This window comes from Dendrobates tinctorius, unplaced genomic scaffold, assembly GCF_039654945.1.
Source record: "Dendrobates tinctorius isolate UK_male_01 unplaced genomic scaffold, ASM3965494v1 ptg000102l, whole genome shotgun sequence".
Lineage (NCBI taxonomy): Eukaryota > Metazoa > Chordata > Amphibia > Anura > Dendrobatidae > Dendrobates > Dendrobates tinctorius.
The window spans coordinates 30,017,362-30,034,117 of record NW_027361770.1 but is presented as its reverse complement, the minus strand read 5'-3'; positions in this window follow the sequence as shown (position 1 = coordinate 30,034,117).

Genomic DNA, 16,756 nt, shown 5'->3' with positions numbered 1-16,756 from the left:
CATTGGCTCTTGTTCCTTCTGCTACCCATCCGGGTTCCAGCACTGTCAGCTGGTTCTCGGCAGTGCCTTTGGCCTAGGTGCCTCCTTCTCGGTATCCGAGTTCCAGTAACGTATGCTGGTCCTTAGTAGTGCTTTGCAGCACAGGTACCTCCTGCTTAGTAACCGTGTTCCAGCACCGTCAGCTGGTCCACGTTTGTGCCATTGGCTCTTGTTCCTTCTGCTGCCCCTCTGGGTTCCAGCACCGTCAGCTGGTCCTCGCTAGTTTCATTTGCTCTTGCAGCTACTGCTACCCATCTGGGTTCCAGCACCGTCAGCTGGTCCTCGCTAGTTTCATTTGCTCTTGCAGCTTCTGCTTGCCATCCGGGTTCCAGCACCGTCAGCTGGTCCTCGCTAGTTTCATTTGCTCTTGCAGCTTCTGCTTGCCATCCGGGTTCCAGCACCGTCAGCTGGTTCTCGGCAGTGCCTTTGGCCTAGGTGCCTCCTTCTCGGTATCCGAGTTCCAGCTACGTCAGCTGGTCCTTGGTAGTGCTTTGTAGCACAGGTACCTCCTGCTTAGTAACCGTGCTCCAGCACCGTCAGCTGGTCCACATTTGTGCCATTGGCTCTTGTTCCTTCTGCTGCCCCTCCGGGTTCCAGCACCGTCAGCTGGTCCTCGCTAGTTCCATTTGCTCTTGTTCCTTCTGCTACCCATCTGGGTTCCAGTACCGTCAGCTGCTTCTCAGCAGTTCCTCAGCCTTCTTGTACCTTCTGCTACTTTTCCAAGTTCAAGCTTGTGGAAATGGTTTTTGGTTCTCACTCTGGATCTCCCTGACGATGACCCTGAAGACGACGACCCTGAAAACCACACAAAAGAAGACCAAAGAGATGACCCTGAAGAAGATGACCAAGAGGACAAAGAACATAAAGACAACCACAAAGATGCAGAACAACAAGAGACAGAAGACCAAGAAGCAGAAAAAACAAAAGCAGAAGAACATTAAGCATAAGACTAAAAATCAGAGCAAATGATATTATCTAAATTATAAGCTGAAGAAGACTAAGCAGTGTATGGGGGTCAGTCCGTTCCTCCTCGTGGTGCCCCTGGAAAATGCCTGCTACTGCAGGCCAAACTGAACGCGGACAAATACTGTTGTAAATCTTTTGTGACACGCAGGATGGAAGGTGTAATCTTCAAACTTTTATAGATAACAACTACAGGAATGCCTGTCACAAATAAGAATATGATGAAGAAGAAGAATAGGAAGAAGAAGAAGTAGAATATGAAGAAGAATAATCGTTGAATAAGAAGAATATGAATAATGTACAAAAAAAGAATAATAGGAAGAAGGTGAAGAAGAAGAAAATGAATAAGGTGAAGAAGAAGTTGTTGAAAAAGATGCTGCTGCTGCTGCTGAGGATCATGAAGGAGAAAGTGTGGGAGAAGTAAAAAAGAAGGTGAAGAGCATGGAAGTAGTGAAACATACATATCTGACAAAATATAAAAGAGGTTAACATTGTCAATATCTTTATAACTCCGAACGTCTTTAAAAAAATACATATAATTCCTGCTATTCCATTTGATTGGGCTAAACCTCTATGGCTTTAATGTCTCCTACACCTCCCACAATACTTTCTACATTATTATTAGTTGTTTTCTTCATGTAGAATTAACCTACAAGGAAAGAAAGTTTTTTTTTTAATTCCGATATTTTTGTTCCATTGACTTGAATGGGACTTCCGGGATCGGAATCGGCGATACCCGATACTTTTTTAATATCGGCCGATCCAATCCGATCCAATATTTTTCAATATTGGGTGGTATCGCTCAACACTAGTCTTGTGTTTATTTATGAAAAAAATGGAAATATGGCGAAAATTTTGAAAATTTTGAAATTTTAAAACTTTAAATTTTTATGCCCTTAAATCAGAGAGATGTGTCACAAAAATTTCTTAATAAAAAACATTTCCCACATGTCTACTTTACATCACCACAATTTTGGAAGCAAAATTTTTTTGGGTAGGAAGTTATAAAGGTTAAAAGTTGACCAGCGATTTCTCATTTTTACAACAAAATTTACAAAACCATTTTTTTTAGGGACCACATCATATTTAAAGTCATTTTGAGGGGTGTACATGACAGAAAATACCCAAAAGTGGCACCATTCTAAAAACTAGACCCCTCAAGGTGCTCAAAACCACATTCAAGAAGTTTAATAACACTTTAAGTGCTTCACAGGAACTAAAGCAATGTGGAAGTAAAAAATTACATTTAACTTTTTTCTGCAAAAAATTTACTTCAGAACCAATTTTTTTATTTTCTCAAGTGTTAAAAGAGAAAATCAACCACAAAATTTGTTGTACAATTTCTCCTGAATACGTCGATACCCCATATGTGGGGGTAAACCACTTTTTCAGCACACGGCAGAGCTCGCAAGGGATGGCGCGCCGTTTGACTTTTTCAACGCAGAAATGTCTGGAATTGAGATCGGATGCCATGTTGCGTTTGGAGAGTCCTTAATGTGCCTAAACAGTGGAAACCTCCAACAAGTGACCCCATTTTGGAAACTAGCCCCATTAAGGAACTTATCTAGATGTGTGGTGAGCACTTTGAACCTTCAAGTGCTTCACAGAAGTTTATAACGTAGAGCCGTGAAAATAAGAAATCCATTTTTTTCCACAAAAATGATCTTTTCGCCCCCAAATTTTTATTTTTACAAGGGTAACAGGAGAAATCATACCCCCACAGTTATTGTGCGATTTGTCCTGAGTACGCTGATATCCCTTATGTGGGGGGAACCACTGTTTGGGCGCATGGGAGAGCTTGGAAGGGAAGGAGTGCCATTTTGGAATGCAGACTTTGATGGAATGGTCTGCGGACATCATGTTGCGTTTGCAGTGCCCCTGATGGGCCTAAACAGTTTAAACCTCCAACAAGTGACCCCATTTTGGAAACTAGACCCATTAAGTGTGGTGAGCACTTTGAACCTTCAAGTGCTTCACAGAAGTTTATAACGTAGAGCCGTGAATATAAAAAATCCATTTTTTTCCACAAAATGATCTTTTCGCCCCCTGATGGGCCTAAACAGTGGAAATCCACCACAAGTGACCCCAAGCGCTTCACAGAAGTTTATAAATGCAGAGCCGCGAAAATAAAAAGTATTTTTTATTTCCACAAAAGTGATTTTTTTTTAGACCCAATTTTAAGACCCCCAAAGTTAGTAAATAGTGGAAACCCCTCAATTCTTGCTCCAACCCTAACCCCAACACACGCCTAACCCTAATCCCAACCCTAACCTTAATCCCAACCCTAATCCCTAATCTTAATTCTAACCCTAATCCTAGTTCGCCCTAACCCTAATTCTAACCCTAGTCCAACCCTAACCCTAGCCCTAACCCTAACCCTAGCCCAACCCTAACCCTAGCCCAACCCTAACCCTAGCCCAACCCTAACCCTAGCCCTAGCCCTAACCCTAACCCTAATGGAAAACTGAAAAAAAAATATTTTCTTTATTTCGTTATGTTGGCCTAACTAAGGGGGTGATAAACGGGGGGATTATGCACTATTTTGTTTATTTTGATCACGATGATAGTTTATCATCGTCATCAAAATGAATTAATGGAATCTGCCAGCCTGAGCCTGCAGATTCCCGGCGGGCGCACTGTGCATTCGCCTGCCATTTTCTCCGGATCCAAGATGGCGGCGCCCACCGGAGGACGTCGGCGGGACGCAGGACCACTGGGAGAGGACAGAGGACCACGGAGAGGTACTGGTGGGGATCGGGGACCCTCTTTCTCTCTCCTCTGATGTGCGATCATATCAGAGGAAAGAGAAATTTAATGCACAATCGCGGCTTTTTTTTGCGGTTGCCGTTATAGGGTTAATAACGGTGATTGCAAAAGTGGGGTCGGTAAAAAATGACCGATTCATGTTATCTGGGGTCTCGGCTACCCCATGAAGCCGAGACCCCGGAGAAAATCCGACACTGGGGGGCGCTATTCACTTTCTCCACAGCGCCGTGAATTAGCGGCACTGTGGTTTTAGTACCATTAATTACCCCCGTTAAAAGGCGTATCGGCTAAGGGGTTATACAGCACTAATGATTCCATGGTGCTGTACATGAGAAGGGGTTCTATACAAATACGTCAATTACACTTTAAAAATATTTACGTTCTAATTTTTTTCATGGATTCATTGCGTAATCCATACAGTTTTACGCAGTTATTATTTCATTACAGTGGCATGTAAAACTGACGAAAAACTTTGAAAAATATTTATGGATTAGATTATGCATCCATAGACTATTATGTGCTTTCTGTCACATTTTGGTGGTATATAACTGTACAAACAAACTTTCAAAAATTTAGCTTGGTCACATTTCTTACTCACACACTATTCTGTGGTCTGGGTTACATTTCTTAGATACATAACACTCCAAAAAAGCGTTTAAATATTTGTCTGGGTTACATTTCTTACCCATACAATATTTTGTGGTCTAGGGTACATTTTGTCATATATAAACACTCGAAAAAAGCGTTAACAAATTTGGCTTGGTAAAATTTTGCTGCCATAGAGTGTTATGTGGTCTTGGGTACATTTCTATGATATATAACACTCCCAAAAAGTGTTAAAAAATATAGCTAGGTTACATTTATCACCAAAACACTAGTCCATGTTCTGGGGTACATTTTTAATTAAGCATAATACAATAAAAAAAGTGTTAAAAGTTTTTGCTGTGTTAAATTTCTCACCCATACACTATTCCATATTCTGTGATACATTTCATTATTATGTGTTTCTTCCCGCTACTAATGAACCTATACCCGACATTGCAATTTTCGTGTGTGGTTCCACTATTACTCCCCAGCAACATGTCCGCTGTCTTGGGGTCATACTTGACTCCGAGCTTTCCTTTGCCCCCCCACATCCAATCACTGGCTCGCTCTTGTTATCTGCACCTCAAAAACATTTCTAGAATTCAACCTTTTCTTACTTTTGACTCTGCAAAAACTCTTACTGTTTCTCTTATTCATTCTCGTCTCGACTATTGTAACTCTCTTCTAATCGGTCTCCCTCTTAACAAACTCTCCCCTTTCCAATCTGTCTTGAATGCTGCAGCCAGGATCACATTCCTCACCAATCGTTACACCGATGCCTCTACCTTGTGCCAGTCATTACACTGGCTACCCATCCACTCCAGAATTCAGTATAAACTTATTGTCATGATCCCAGTGCAGGTTTTTGAGCTGCACGTCAGGGGTTAATGTCTGGAGCTCAGTGCAGGTTTTGACCTGCACAGCTGGGGTTTATGATTGTGGCTAGTGTTGAGCATTCCAATACTGCAAATATCGGGTATCGGCCGATATTCGCGGTATCGGAATTCCGATACTGAGTTCCGATACTTTTTGCATATCGAATACCGGAATCGGAAGTTCCCATAATGCTATGAGCCAGTTTGATTTGATTCAGCCAATGAGGAATCCTAAGAAGTGTGGGCACATCCTGTTAGGCATGTAGGCATGTTAACTAATGGCATGGCTGTGATTGGTGTGATTGGCTGCCAGCAGACCACCCAGCTGCTCCTCCCCCAGACACACGCTGAACAGTGATCTATGGAAAGTGAAACTAGTGAGGGAGGAGGAAATGACAAGTTCTCATTTCAATGCCAGAACACACCCCCCTGGACGTTTACTTAGAAGCAAGAGATGATATCTTGGAAACCGTGCAGACTAGCCACAGAAGGTAAATTACTTATTGTCAGCATTCTGCAGCCTAGCTATGCACTGAGATTATGTGAAAAGCCCGGTCAACCTGTTCTGTTATGTATTTCCGCCAAGTTGGATTGCCCACCAGGGCTGGTGGGGTACTCGGTACCGGGCCCGTTGGTTTCAATGGGAGATGTCACGGTAGCTGTGACCTGGTCCGTGGCCCTGGGCGTCCATTGTAAAAGGGAAATGTTGAACGTGTGAATGATGATTAAAGTTTATGAGTGAATTATTCGTGACGCCACCTTTGGTGTTCGGCAATGAAGATGTTAAGCCGACGCTGCAGACAGATCCTCTGGGATAGATGGTGTGGTGCAGCAATGATGCTGTGGCCCTCAACAGGTAGGGCTGTAGTCCCAGGGCAGTGTAGATGGAGAGGTAGTGGTGAAGAGACGTAGATGGTGCAGTGCCAGGCACAGAGATGTAGCAGTGCTGAGTGTGTTGGCGCAGGAATAACTGGAGGACACCAGGGCATGTAATTCCAAAGCTTTACTCACAGTCTGTTGTGCATATAGGTGCCCCCATCCATGCTGTGTCCTCCGGGTCTGGGGCTCAGTCAACCTCCAAGCTAGATGAAGCACTCCGTTCCAACACTCTGCCAACATGTGCCTTTTCTGAACATCTCCCTCTATTGCTACACAACCCCTTAAACAGTCAATATCTTTGTAACTCCGAACGTCTTAAAAAAAAATTAATTTCTGCTATTCCATTTGATTGGGCTAAACCTCTATGCCTTTAATGTCTCTTCCACCTCCCCCCAATACATTCTACATTATTCTTAGTTGTTTTCCTTCATGCAGAATTATCCTACAAGGAAAGAAAGGGTTTATTTTAATTCCAATATTTCTGTCCCATTGACTTGCATTGGTTTCCAGTATCGGAATCGGTGATATCCGATACTTTTTGGGTATCGGTCCGATCCAATCCGATCCTTCCCGATATCGGAAGGTATCGCTCAACACTAATTGTGGCCTCTTTTTGGTTCTGGGAGAGCTTCCTAAACCCCTGGGAAGCTCCAATCCCTGTCAGTTATACTTTTGCCTTTGGCGAGTGTGGTGACCTCTGTGTGCCTGTGCCTGTTTGTTGTTATAGCTTGTTTATATGGTTCTGATCCGGTTCTGTTCCCCGTTGTGAGTTTGCCTGTTGATTCTGTACAGCGATACCCTCTCTGTGTATGACTCGTTGTCTGTGATCTGACTACTCTCTGTTCGCCCTCTTGTACCTTGCAGCTATCTCTGTGTATGACTCATTGGCTACATCCTGACTATCCTCCCTGTCTATGCTCCTTGGTAACTTTGTCTCGCAGTTACCCTGCTAGGAGTTCTCTTGCAGCTCCTAGCTCTCTGGAGTTTAGGCCACGCCCCCAGCAGTCACGTGCTTCAGGTCCTGCTGTTCTGAAGTATGCACCTACTCGGCTGCTGCCCGCTCCACAGGTATCTTTGAGCACAGTTCGCTTTACTCAGGACACACGCACTGGCTCAGTGAGCAAGAAGTTCAGTGCGGTGTTCCTGACTTTATAACTGACCTTGAATTTTTTTTTCTCTCCTCACTTCTGCAGCATGGACCCAATGTGTGCTTTATCTGAGCAGGTGAAATGCTTGACTCAGTCGCTGCAGATGCTTAGTTTGGAACACCAAGCTCTGGCCCAGTCCCAACGACGGGTTGAGGACTCAGTTCAGGGGGTGCTTTCCGCAGGCTTTCAGCAGGTGGGGAATAGAGATGTCATTTTAGTCCCACCCGAATCCCCGGTTAAATTGCCAGATACGTTTGCTGGTAACAAAGATGAATTCAGAACATTTAAGGAGGGCTGTAAGCTTTTTTTCTCTTTAGACCCCACTCCCCTGGGGATGAGAAACAGAGGATGGGAGTGGTTATGTCCCTGCTTAGAGGGTCCCCGCAAGGCATGGCATTTTCGCTTTCCTCTTCTGCCCCGGAGAGAATATCTGTGGATGCGTTTTTTGAAGCCTTAGGGCTTACTTATGATGAGCCTGATAGAGTGCGTTTGGCTGAGGACAAGATGATGAGTGTCTGTCAGGGGGAGCACTCGGCCGAGTGGTTCTGTACTGAATTCAGACATTGGGCAGCCGAGATTTCTTGGAGTGATGCCGCCCTTCGGGGGCTGTTCCGTAGAGGCCTGTGTGAACTTCTGAAGGATGCCTTGGCACTCCATCCTCCACCTGACTCCCTGGAGGATGCCATGACCCAAACGGTTCGTATGGATCGTAGACTACGGGCTAGAGGCGTTATGCAACTGGAAACACCATTATTCTTCAGTGGAAATGAGACATGGACTCTTCCTGTGGCTTTGGAGGTGAGCACTGTCACCTGGAAGGAAAAGGAAAGAAGACGCCGCCGGGAGAAGCAGTTGTGCTTCTATTGTGGGGAATCTGGACATTGGAAGAAGGACTGCCTCTCCTGTCCGTCATCCTCCAAGATGGCGGGAAACGACTAGGTCTGGGTAGTAGTCAATGAGGCTACCCAGACCTCGAGGTACAATTTTCCTCACGTGCAAAAATGGTGCTGCAGGTGGAACTGGAACTTGGTAATGGTCCGGTTCAGACTACTGCTTTTGTTGACTGTGGCTCTGCTGTGAACCTGATTGATACCAAAATTATGACTCTTAATAAGATAGGGACAGTCAGGCTTCAGGATCCTGTTAAACTTGTGGCAATTGACTCGTCCCCTCTTACCCAGGACGGTATCTGTTGCAGGTCTGAACTTTTTTCTCTAAGGCTAAGTGCACACGTACCGGAACTCTCGCGGAAATTACCGCGAGAATTCCGGAATTCCAGTCCGCGGGAAAATCGCATTTTAAATTCCCGCGATTTTCCCGCGGAAAAACTAGCATTTTGCAAGCGTATTTAGCTTGCAAAATGCTAGCGTTTTCCAAGCGATCTGTAGCATCGCTTGGCGAACTGATTGACAGGTTGGTCACACTCGTCAAACATAGTGTTTGACGAGTGTGACCAACTTTTTACTACTGAGGCCGCCTATGCAGCATCAGTAGTAAAATATAGAATGTAAAAAAAAATAAAAAACGGTGTTATTCTCACCCTCCGACGTCCCGCGCATCCGTTCCCAGTAATCCTTTGCGAAAATGCCCGCGATGACATCAGTTCTCGCGGGATCGCGACGTCTCACGGTAATTCGCGATGACGTCGCGCGAATGACCGCGAGACTTCGCGATCCCGCGAGAACGGACGTCATCGCGAGCATTTTCGCAAAGGACTACTGGGACCGGAGCGTGGAGAGAGGCGGGAAGGCTGCGCAGGACGCCGGAAGGTGAGAATAAGAATATTTTTTATTTTTAAATTCTATTTTTTGGATATGGTACCCAAAGCCCGGAGGACAGTCTCCTCTCCTCCGGACCGTGGGTACCATCCGCAATTGTTCTGCTTACTTTCCGCAAGGTGGGCACAGCCACATGCGGGAAATAAGCGGAACAATGCATTCCTATGGGTGCGGGATCGCCGCGATTCCGCAAAATAATGAGCATGCTGCGTTTTTTACCGCGAAGCGATTCCGCCGCGGTAAAAACCGCAGCATTAGCACAGCATTGCGGAATCCCATAGGAATGCATGGGATGCTTATTTTTTGCGTTTTCGCGGCAAAATCGCACGGTTAAAACCGCCGCGGAAACACGAAAAAAATGCAACGTGTGAACTCAGCCTAAAAGTGGGTTCCACTCATGTGGAAAAACTAAGTTGTCTTGTGCTTGATAACTTGCCTGCAGGACTGGTACTGGGGATGCCTTGTCTTCAACGCCATAATCCTACCATTGATTGGGTTACAGGGGAGATCACTCAATGGGGATGCAAGGATAAATGTGGTAACCTGGGACACCTTGTTAATGCTGTTAAATCCGTATCTGTGTCGTCTGTCGGTTTGGAAGGTATTCCCGAGTACCTGAAGGATTTTGAAGACGTTTTTTCCGAAAGTGAGGCTGAGGCGCTGCCATCACATAGACCCTACGATTGTGCCATTGATTTAGTACCCGGACCCAAGTTACCTAAGGCTCGATTGTTCAATTTGCCTGGCCCTGAGCGCCAAGCCATAAAGGAGTACATAGATGAGAGTCTCTGCAAAGGGCATATCAGGCCTTCTATGTCACCTGTGGCAGCAGGATTCTTCTTTGTGAAGAAGAAAGATGGTGGTTTGCGGCCGTGCCTCGACTTTCGGGAACTGAACAAGATAACGGTTAAGAACACTTACCCGCTTCCCCGCATCCCAGACTTATGTAACCAGTTAGCTGGGGCCTAATGGTTCTCCAAATTAGATCTCCGGGGGGCCTACAATCTGATAAGGGTTCGGGAAGGGGACGAGTGGAAAACTGCGTTCCTCACATCAGAGGGACTCTTTGAAAACCTGGTAATGCCGTTTGGGTTAACTAATGCGCCCGCTATTTTCCTGAATTTCTTCAATGTAGTATTTTCTGACCTGATAGGCCTTTTTGTTATTATTTATTTGGATGACATTTTGGTGTATTCCCCGGACAGCCAATCTCACTTGCAACATCTACAGACAATTCTCCAGAGACTCAGGGAGAACCAATTGTTTGCTAAATCGGAAAAATGTTTGTTTTTTGTACAGGAACTGTCTTTTTTAGGGTTGATTGTGTCCTGTGAGGGGTTTCGTATGGATCCTAAGAAGGTGCTGGCGATCGCTGACTGGGTTCAGCCTTGAGATCTCAAGGGGCTCCAGCGCTTCTTAGGATTTGCGAACTATTATCGGAGATTCATTAAAGGTTTCTCACAAGTGGTTAAATCACTCACGGATCTTACCCAGAAGGGCGCTGATGTAAAAAATTGGTCTGTACTCACTAAGGAGTCCTTCTCAGCTATTAAGAAATGTTTCATGTCCGACCCAGTGTTGGTTCAACCAGACCAGTCCAAACCATTCATTGTGGAGGTGGATGCTTCTGAGGTGGGGGTGGGGGCAGTGCTTTCCCAGTGTCCGGCCACCCTTAACAATCTCAGACCCTGTGCCTTCTTCTCCAAGAAGTTCTCTTCAGGCGAGAGAAACTATGATGTAGGCAATAGAGAACTTCTTGCGGTCAAGCTGGCGTTTGAGGAATGGAGGCACTTTTTGGAAGGGGCGGCTCACCCTATCACGGTTGTCACGGATCACAAAAATTTGGCATACCTTGAATCTGCTAAGAGGCTTACTCCTAGGCAAGCCCATTGGTCACATTTTTTTTCACGATTTGAGTTCTCCATTACTTTTTGACCGGGGTCGAAAAATGTTAAAGCGGATGCCCTGTCCAGAAGTTTTGACCCGGTGTCTCCCCCCGAGCATCCATCCTCCATTCTTCCCCCAGGGGTGGTAGTGGCGGGGGTCTTATCTGAGTTGGAACAAGAAATTCTAAGGGCTCAGGCCCTAGCTCCGGCAACCAGGCCAGGGGATAAATTGTTTGTTCCCGATTTATTGCGGCCTAGACTTCTGCAGGAGATTCATGTGTCTAGGCTGAGTGCTCATCCAGGTATCACGGCCACTAGAGAGGCATTAGCCAGGGGTTTTTGGTGGCCTTCACTAAGGTCCGATGTCAAGAAATTTGTTTCTGCTTGTGGTGTGTGTGCTCGTTCCAAAAGCTTGCAGATCCGGCCGGCTGGGGAACTTATACCTTTACCAGTATGGTAACGCACCAATCAATCCCTGGACCAAATTCTCAGGTGTCTGACCTCCACCAGACAGGAGGATTGGTGTGATGCATTACCGTTGGCGGAATTCTCTTTTAACCACCGGGTGAGTCAGTCCACCAACATGTCCCCATTCCTGATTAACTATGTGTTTAATCCGCATTTTGGGGAGTTTTCACGGGTGGATTCCGGTTGTCCAGGGGTAGAGGGGTCCGTTCACTGGTTAAAAAACCTCTGGGCTGAAGTCCAGCAGAATATCTATCAGGCCCAATGGAGGTACAAATATTTTGCTGACAAAAAAAGAGCCTCGGGAGACATGGTTCAGGTGGGAGAGAAGGTTTGGCTTTCCACACATAACATCAACTTAAAGGTACCATCAGCTAAGTTGGGACCAAAGTTCATTGGTCCGTACGAGATTATGGAGATAGTCAACCCAGTGGCATATAGATTGCATCTCCCCGCCTCCTTAAAAATATCCAATGTGTTCCATAAATCTCTGTTGAAATCCGTAGGGTCTGTCAAAGAGGACTCCGAGCCTATTGTTCCTCCAGGGCTGGTGGAGGGTCAATTGGAGTATGAGGTCGGACATATTGTGGACTCTCGGCGGGTGCGCCGCTCTTTGCAGTACCTGGTCCACTGGAAGGGATATGGACAAGAGGAGCGATCATGGGTCCCTGCTCGCTCTGAACATGCAAATCGCCTGGTTCGGGCTTTCCATGCCAGGTACCCGGGGAAGCCTGGGGGTCCAGAGGCCCCCCGCTGAAATGGGGGGTACTGTCATGATCCCAGTGCAGGTTTTTGAGCTGCACGTCAGGGGTTAATGTCTGGAGCTCAGTGCAGGCTTTGACCAGCACACCTGGGGTTTATGATTGTGGCCTCTTTTTGTTTCTGGGTGAGCTTCTTAAACCCCTGGGAAGCTCCAATCCCTGTCAGTTATACTTTTGCCTTTGGCCGAGTGTGGTGACCTCTGTGTGCCTGTGCCTGTTTGTTGTTATAGCTTGTTTATATGGTTCTGACCTGGTTCTGTTCCCCGTTGTGAGTTTGCCTGTTGATTCTGTACGGCGCTACTCTCTCTGTGTATGACTCGTTGCCTGTGATCTGACTACTCTCTGCTCGCCCCTCTTGTACCTTGCAGCTATCTCTGTGTATGACTCATTGGCTACGTCCTGACTATCCTCCCTGTCTATGCCCCTTGGTAACTTTGTCTCGCAGTTACCCTGCTAGGAGTTCTCTTGCAGCTCCTAGCTCTCTGGAGTTTAGGCCATGCCCCCAGCAGTCACGTGCTTCAGGTCCTGCGGTTCTGAAGTACGCACCTACTCGGCTGCTGTCCGCTCCACAGGTATCTTTGAGCACAGTTCGCTTTACTCAGGACACGCGCACTGGCTCAGTGAGCAAGTTCAGTGCGGTGTTCCTGGCACTTATTACCCTCACCCACAAAGCACTCCATGGCTCTGCACCACCCTACATCTCCTCCCTTGTTTCAGTATACCACCCTACCCGCGCCCTCCGTTCTGCTGATGACCTGAGGTTAGCATCCTCAATAATCAGAACCTCCCACTCCCGTCTCCCCTCTCCACTTCCCAGTTCAATACGATTAGTCCCTAATCCCTACAATTTTAAGCGTGCCCTGAAAACGCATTTATTCAGACTGGCCTACCGCCTCAACACATTAACCTATTATATCCCTGTGTGGCACAACCAAAAGTTTTACCATAACCAGGTTCCCCGAATTATGTTCCCACATGCTTTATGCATCCATTAGCCCTCTGTGTCCATACTGTTACACACTTAACATTATGGCTGGTCCATACAATCAGGGCAATTGTTACCACCCACCTTTCATGTCTACCTTTTTCCTCATAGACTGTAAGATGGCGAGCAGGGCCCTCATTCCTCTTGGTATCTGTTATGATCTATGTGATTATTGTTATGCTGTAATGTCTATTATCTGTAGAAGTCCCCTCTGAAATTTAAAGTGCTGCTGAATATGTCGGCGCTATAGAAATAACATTTATTATTATTATTTTTATTATTATATAACCCCCAACAAACTTGTTCAAAATGTTATTGTTATTATATTCTTCATTCACAGACTATTCCATGGTCTGGAGTATATTTCGTTAGTATACATCCCTAAAAAAAATTGTTTAAAAATTTTATCGGTAATATATTGCTCACCCATAAACTATTCCGTGGTCTGGTGTACATTTTGTTGGTATATAACCCTCAAAATACTTGTTTAAAAATGTATTGGTATTATATTTCTCATCCATAGTATATTACATCTTCTTTGGTATATTTTGTTGCTAAATAAGCTTCAAAAAACTTGTTCAAAATTTTAGGCCATGTACACATGTTGCAGATTTAGTGCTTTTTATCATTTTTTTAGCAGATTTGTGACAAAACATGATGCCAGCAAAGTGAATCAGAAACTTAACTTGTCATGTACACGTTAAGTATTTTCGACTTGCAGATTTGGTGCCGAAAATAATCTGTGAGTTTTTCATCATTGACTTTGCTGAAATTAATAAAAATGAGGCAAAAACTTACCAAAAATGTGTGTTTTTGCAACCGCATTTTTCTTGCCATGAGATGCAGAAATGGTGCAGAAATTTAACTCAAAGTGTGCATATACCCTCATTGGTATAAATTGGTCACCCATAGATAATTTCAGGGTATAGTGTAAGGATGTGCCAGACTGCTGTAAGGGAAATGGGGCCTCAAACTGTCCCTGGAGCTGGGATCCTACCTATCCTTGTCCCGGGGGTACTCTTGAAGGTAGAGAGGCCTGGGTCTCTGACCTTACTATGCTCCTGAATGCACACCAAAAATGTTCCCTTCCACCCCCAGGGAGGTATGGGACAGACGAAAAAAAGATAGCACAAACCAGACAGACAGGGGACTGAAAGGAAACTGCAATCACACAAAAATGCTCATGAAACAGCAAAGTGGAGAACAAGGGAACAATAGGAGCAACAAACCAAATAGGAAGGCATAATGAAATACATATACAAGCAAAACCACGTAGATATCTCCTAGCGTAAACACCAGCAAAATTCCACAAATAAGGACTGCTTCTTCACCACCAAACTAGGTAGTTGTAAGCTGTCACCAGCAGGGAAAAGAGGCAGCAGTGAGGTTTAAATAGAATGTCCTGCAGAGTGATAGGATAGGCCAAGTAACAAATGGAAAAAAACCTGCTGTAAAGGCCCCATCTCACATAGCGAAATCGTGTGAGTCAGTGTCCCTCACACTCCTAACATTCCCTATACAGGCTCCTCACCTGTCGCCTAGCCGGATACCTGTCATGCTAGCACACCCTACACCTATCCCTTGCTAGGGAGCTGGGTGGTGCAGGCACTGGCCCCACCGCTGTACTAAAACACACCAGGGAAAAATACAAACAGGGGAAACACTAAAAACTCTTATCTTGCCCTGCTGCAGCACCAGGCAGCAGAGTGCATCACCGGATCAACTTTTTTCAGTGGCTCGACACCTCAGAGCCAGCTGCCTCCTTCACCATCTCACTCTGCTGCGGACACCGGGCAGACAGAGTTCAACACTAGTTTCAGCAGTGGCTCCAACTTTAAAGCCAGCTGCTAACTTCACCAGGTTTCTGCAGTGGCTTCACACCTCTGCTCCCTTCACTCTGGTAGGAATCCCAAAAGGACGCTATCACCAACACCTGCTCATAGACCATGTGACCCTATATAGGAAAAGGGAATGGTCAAATGATCAGGGGCAAAAAAGCTGCTATAACCCCAGTGACCACCGGGGGCAAAAGGCAAAGCAAAGAAAACATCAAGTGCAATGACACTTGTGGCCACCGGGGGCAAAAAGTAATCAAAGCAACTATTAGGATGCAATGACACCCGTGGCCACCAGGGGCAAAACTAAACTTAAGCCAAAGGCTTGAAGGAAAAAAAAAGGTTTACATGCGTTAATCCAGAAGCTGACATGGCTCCAAGAATTGGATCGTGACACAGGGCACATCTCAGATCGGGAGAGATGGCAGAAAGAACTACACCCTCATTTAGAATGGTAGTAGGCTCGGTCACATCAAGAGAATCCACAAAGAAACTCCTAGAAAGGGCGTCCGCCTTAACATTCTTAGTGCCCGGAAAAAAGGAGACCCCAAAATTAAAACGCGTGAAAAACAAGGCCCACCTAGCCTGTCTAGGATTCAAGCACTTGGCTGATTCAAGATAAATCAAATTCTTGTGATCAGTGAGGACCACAACTTGATGTCTAGCTCCCTCCAACCAATGTCTCCACTCTTCAAATGCCCATTTCATGGCTAACAATTCCCGATTCCCCACGTCATAGTTACGTTCAGATAGAGAAAATTTTCGAGAAAAGAAGGCTCACGGATTCATCTTAGAGGTTACCGTATCTCTTTGAGACAAAACGGCTCCTGCACCAATCTCAGAAGCATCTACCTCCACCTGAAATGGGAGTGAAACATCAGGTTGCCATAGAATCTCTGTGCTCCTGAAATGCCGAGACTGCCTCTGGAGACCAATTCACCACATCAGCACCCTTTTTGGTCAAATCCGTCAGAGGTTTAACAATACCAAAAAAATTATAAATTTACGGTAGAAAATATCAAAACAGAAAAAACTTCTGAAGAGCCTTCAGAGAAGTGGGCTGAACCCAATCATAAATTGCCTGTACCTTGGCCAGGTCAATTTCAATAGCAGACGGGGACAAAATGAATCCCAAAAACGAAATCCTCTGAACACCAAAAAGACATTTCGATCCCTTAACGTACAGAGTATCTTCCCTCAAAATCCGGAACACAGTCCGGACATGTTCCACATGAGAACCCAATCACTGGAAAAAATCAAAATATCATCCAGATAAATGATCAAAAACCTATCCACAAGGTCCAGGAAAATATCGTTCATAAAAGATTGTAAGACGGAAGGGGCATTATTGAGCCCAAAAGGCATCACCAGGTACTCAAAATGTCCCTCCGGAGTATTAAACGCTGTCTTCCATTCATCCCCGTGCTAGATGCGAATAAGATTATATGCCCCCTGAGGTCAAGTTTGGTAAACCAACAAGCACTTTTAACTCTGGAAAATAAATCAGAAATCAGGGGTAACGGGTACTGATATTTAATAGTGATTTTGTTAAGGGAACGATAGTCAATGAAGAAAGGAATGTCCAGCTCCATGATGTAGTGAAAACATATAAATCCTTTTATTCACTTAATCCATTCAAAGGTGAGGTTAAAAGGCCAGCACAGAAAAACAAGGCTTGCGTTCTCAGCGCGTTTCTGGTGACTTCGCACCCTTAGTCATGACGAAACGCGTTGAGAACGCAAGTCTTGTTTTTATGTGCTGGCCTTTTAACCTCACTTTTGAATGGATTAA